The 5,337-nt window shown below is 52.7% G+C and overlaps 1 long non-coding RNA gene across 1 annotated transcript; it reads right to left on the reverse strand.

Moving 5' to 3' along the window:
• Window positions 1-2,318: 2,318 nt before the first annotated feature.
• LOC149367839 (uncharacterized) lies at window positions 2,319-4,776 on the reverse strand. Its single transcript, XR_016288173.1, has 2 exons — window positions 4,317-4,776; window positions 2,319-3,156 (listed from the first exon to the last, which is right to left on the reverse strand). It is a non-coding gene; the product is annotated as an uncharacterized LOC149367839 (long non-coding RNA).
• Window positions 4,777-5,337: the final 561 nt, after the last annotated feature.

Consider the following 5,337-nt stretch of genomic DNA (forward strand, 5'->3'; position numbering starts at 1 on the left):
TCCCTCATGCTTTAAATTACGACTACGAATGAAGACCAAACAACCGCTGTCCTTTGAATGTCGAACACAGCGGTCCATCATAACTTCCCGATTGCCGTGCAGTCGAGTGACTGCATCATGCATAAAACACACTCAAAAGTGCCCGAACAGTATTGCCACGAGGGAAACAACTATGTACTGTCCATTTCTAGTCCACGCAACCGCCCAGAAACCACTCCACACGCACAGCGCGCAACCGGCGCGTGGGGCAAAACATGCTGCCGCGAGAGGGGAAACGGAGTAGCGGGGTGGCAGTGACGCGACGCTGCCGGTAGTGGCATGAGGGCACCCCGTGATCTGTGAATGCGAAGTAGAGACCGACCAGTTCCGCTTATATGGGCATGTGTGGGCAGAAACATAGGCGACAGAAAAGTAGTACTTGCGCGGGAGGCATGTACTATCAGCGTCAAATGAAATGCGAACAAAACACCTGAAAAGCGAGCACAAAAAATCAAGCATATTAGAGGCTGGAGGTGAAATACAGGTGGGCTATTGACATTTCAGAAGAGCGGTCTTTTCGGCTTCGATGGGAAAATCAACTGCTCATGTATTTTGCCTCCCTAGAATAATATCTGCGAGTTGTGCTGTTCGCGTTTCAATTGACGCTGATAGTGCATGCTGTACTGTCGCATTGTACTCTTAAGGGTACGTTAAGCGTTATATTATTGGGAAAGAAAGAACAGTGTCCGTGTCTGCGAAGTGATGCGCAAAGATGACCTCATGGAGGCCGCTGAAAGGACCGATTCAAGTTTGTTTCAAAATTTGGCGACCAGGATTGCACACTTCTAGCTTCCAAGATTTTATATAATTACCACTTGAGTGTCCAAAGCAATGCTCAGAAAGTGACGTTAATTCACGAAACTTCTTTTTCCGTATGTAATTTTTTCCCATCAGATTCGTTATTACGGGCGACTCACTTGTGGACGGCATTGCTTCGGAACCAGTGTGCATATTGACGAGACACGAATGTATCTGCAATAAGGAAAATTAACTCGAATGTTAAAAGTGCTGATTGTGAGGTTGAGGGCAGTTGAGGGAGGGTCAGGTAATTTTACAAAATGAGGGTGACGGAGGGTTTATGATTTAATGGCGAGGGAGGAATTAAAAGACAAAATTAGGACTTTTTTCTCCTATGCATGCAACGCGCTATACACACTTTACTAGCGCCCACGAAACAAATGACACGACACACAAAGCGTGGTGCCCATCCTTTACCAAGAATGGTCACCACACTAGGTTTTTTGTTCGATATTAAAGCATCTAACCGAACGCTCATTTGCCATCGTGAATTGTAAGAAGTTTGTTGCCGTTGCCGCATATATATATTCCGCGTAATAAGATTACGCGGAAGGATGTCCACCCTCTTCCGCGCATCGATGACGCTTTGGGCTGTTTGCAGGGGGCCGAACTATTTACTTCGCTCGATCTTCGTTCCGGATATTGCAGGTACCCATGAAAGCGGCCGATCGCCCCAAAACCGCTTTTGTAACCCCCGACGGCTTATACGAATTTACAGTTATGCCATTCGGCCTTTGTAATGCGCCTGCAACATTTGAAAGGATGATGGACACCATTTTGCGGGGATTAAAATGTATGCCTCTGTTACCTCGACGACATCGTCGTCTTTTCTGCGGATTTGGACACCCACCTCTGCCGACTGCGGCACGTCTTGAACTGCCTTTCTGACGTCGGTTTGCAGCTAAACTTGAAGAAATGCCGTTTTGCCGCTCGTAAACTCACTATCTTAGGGCACGTTGTCTCCAAGGAAGGCGTTTCTCCAGGCCCAGCAAAACTTCGTGCGGTCGCTGCTTTTCCCAAGCTTACATCTGTCAAAGAACTGCGCAGCTTCCTTAATTGGCCTGTGCTCCTACTTTCGTAGGTTTATTCGAAACTTTGTATCGATTGCTGCCCCTTTAACACAACTCCTACCCAGCACCTCCACCAAATGTAAGATGGGTACTGGGATGGTTGGAGGTACTGAGCGCCGGCGGTCCGTAGACACAGAGGTCGAGCACCGAGAGCACACACACAAAAAACGATGGCAGTGCCACCACTCAACACAACGGTCAGAAGTTCGTCGTCGTCTTCGCCTGAATAGGCACGTCTTCGTATATATATTGTGGGGTTTAAAAGGGGGAAATAAACACGTATTCCCCGTTTAACCGCGGCTGAGCCAGTTCAAAGCCGCGCGGACCCCACCCCGTGGTCGCGTACGCTACTGAGCGCACGCCGACCACGGCGGGCCGTGCTCTGCGGGAACAAAGGAACGACACACTGGCTGACACAAACAAGGCATTTATTGCTATAGCAACAATAACGCCAGCTAGCAACAAAATACACTGAGGAATCTAGGATGTCCGACTCACCAGCACGGCTACGAGCGAACGTCCGCCCACGGTAGGGCAAAGGGATAAACTCCGAGGCCCGACGGAGCGAGGTGGCGGGAGTAAGTTCCAACCACGAGAGGCCCGCGGCACAGAGCGGAGCTTTGCGCGTGAACGTCCACACGCTATCCTGTCCCAGGGAGAAGAGAGCTAGCCTTCCCCTGCGCGCGAGCGACCAAACACGCCATCCGTGGCGCTGCTGTCGCTGCGACGCGAGCGCCCTCCCCTGTTAGCTAGAGTAACCAAACTAAAGGGAGTGCTTTTCGGGGGCAGCTAACAACAGTGGGGTGCAGTGCGGGAAAGTGAACGCAGGGGACGAAGGCGTCCCCACATCCCCCCAACCTTAAATAGACCCACGCGCCTGCAAGTTACATGCTATGGAGGAGTCTCCTGGTCTTCATGCACTTGAGGCAGGTCGTGCAGCGGAGGTCACGCCGACAGGGTGCACGCAGTCTTCCGCGGTATTCCGAAGGCGGCGTGAAGGTCTCCGCTGGGACGACTCGCATGGCCCGCGGACTAAGTGCCCGCAGGCCCGCGAAGAGGAGGGCCGGTTGATTACCGCAGGCCAAGATTCCGCAGTAGTCGCCAGGGCAACAGCAGCCAGACGTGGCTGCTGTCTGGTCTCGCCACGGCTGCCCCGGATGGATGCGGCGAACAGGATACAGGCCGCTCCGTCGCAGCAGGCGGCAGCGAGACGATGTGCACAGGACAGCAAGCCGCAGTGGCTCCAGATCTGTAAAATTTACGAAACACTCCGCATGCCTTTAACGTAGGTCACGGGAGGGGAAACGGTGTACACAAGGGCCTGGTGGCTCCATGCTCAACTCGCTAGCAAAATGTGTCGGGCGGCTGTGCAACGCAAAGTTCGAGTGAACAAAGCCCTTTCTTGAGTTGAACGAGAATGCTCGGTTCATGCGAGGTTAAAAAAAACGGGTGGGCCAGCAAAGTGCGCCCCCTCTCAATACCACGGTCCGGTGGTCGTGTCACTTTTGACATGGCGCAGGCAGCTATGAATAGCCTTAGGCCTCACTACCACTGTGAAGGTCGACGACCCCCAACAAAAGGAGGACCCGGAACGGGTTTCGTGCGCGCAGCCGCGAGGAGACATCAGCGTTGTGGGGTGGTCCTCCCCGCTCACTGCACAAAGCAGCTTGAGCGATCGGCGCCCACCGTATCGGACGGTGTCGGAACGCCCGGTGCCGAGCTGCAATACCAGCGAGCTCGTTAAGGCACCCGTGGCCCCAGGCCACCCGGCTCCCAGAGCCGCGACTCCCAGAGTCGAAAAAGAGACAGCGAGAAAATATATACAGAAAACTCGGACCACCCACGCGGCTTCCGTACTCACTCGCTTCGGGCTCGGCAACTCCGCGGGCGCTAGGCCTCGCGCTCCCTCGATGCGGACCAAGTGGTTCTTGAAGAAACTCCAGGAAGAAAATTTCACAAAAAAAAAACATGCTGAGCATGTCGAAAAGTTCAAACATGCTGCAGCGCAATACACCTCGCACTCAAGAAAGCATGCCGCAGGTCCTAGCGATCAAAATTCACTCTAGGCCTAGCACTTGTCAAGTCCGGACAAAGAGCGTTCCTCGAACCGAACTGACAGTCGTCCAATGTTCCAAGAGCAGGCCCCACGTTGGGCGCCAGATGTGGGGTTTAAAAGGGGGAAATAAACACGTATTCCCCGTTTAACCGCGGCTGAGCCAGTTCAAAGCCGCGCGGACCCCACCCCGTGGTCGCGTACGCTACTGAGCGCACGCCGACCACGGCGGGCCGTGCTCTGCGGGAACAAAGGAACGACACACTGGCTGACACAAACAAGGCATTTATTGCTATAGCAACAATAACGCCAGCTAGCAACAAAATACACTGAGGAATCTAGGATGTCCGACTCACCAGCACGGCTACGAGCGAACGTCCGCCCACGGTAGGGCAAAGGGATAAACTCCGAGGCCCGACGGAGCGAGGTGGCGGGAGTAAGTTCCAACCACGAGAGGCCCGCGGCACAGAGCGGAGCTTTGCGCGTGAACGTCCACACGCTATCCTGTCCCAGGGAGAAGAGAGCTAGCCTTCCCCTGCGCGCGAGCGACCAAACACGCCATCCGTGGCGCTGCTGTCGCTGCGACGCGAGCGCCCTCCCCTGTTAGCTAGAGTAACCAAACTAAAGGGAGTGCTTTTCGGGGGCAGCTAACAACAGTGGGGTGCAGTGCGGGAAAGTGAACGCAGGGGACGAAGGCGTCCCCACAATATATATGTCTTGACTATTCTTTGCCGGTGTAGGTTACAATGCGTGAAGACAGGCGCCACGCCTTGGCTTGGAAGACACGCCTTGGCTTTTCTCCGGCGCTCGTGTGGCAAAGACGAGTCACATGTTCCGCTGTTTTTTGGCTTCAGGAGGAGAACTTTTTTTTTGTTTTGGATTCGCAGTATGTTCTGGCACAACAAAGTATGCTAGGCTTAGTTGATACAAAATGAGGAGGAAGTGCTCACCGCTTCCTCAGCCGAGTTGCCGAAACGAGCCAATTTTTATAAATGGTAGAGCATTATCAAAAACTGGCTTGTTTCACCAACTGAGCAGAGAAAGCGGTGAGAGATTTACTGTCCTGCACGTTACTGCATTTAATTAAGTTTAAGCGTCACAGCAGCTAATCCGGTTCACAGTATCTGCGTAAGCTTGCTTTCAAATAATTTAGTCCCTAACCAATACAATTAACGTCCAACGCTGCGATCGGAACAAAAGGACGTTGAGGTCAGTAATTATAAGTTAGCACCATTTTTTGTTATAACTCCGGAAATCATGAAAGCTGTCTCCTTTTATCCAGCCCTGACGGCACGCGCACTGAGAGAGCAGCACAACACAGTACGCATACTGCAGTTCAGAAGCAGCAGAAAGTAAAAGACAAGTTACCGTAACACT

This window comes from Amblyomma mixtum, chromosome 1 (assembly GCF_055824585.1).
Source record: "Amblyomma mixtum isolate Tamu chromosome 1, ASM5582458v1, whole genome shotgun sequence".
NCBI classification, from domain to species: domain Eukaryota; kingdom Metazoa; phylum Arthropoda; class Arachnida; order Ixodida; family Ixodidae; genus Amblyomma; species Amblyomma mixtum.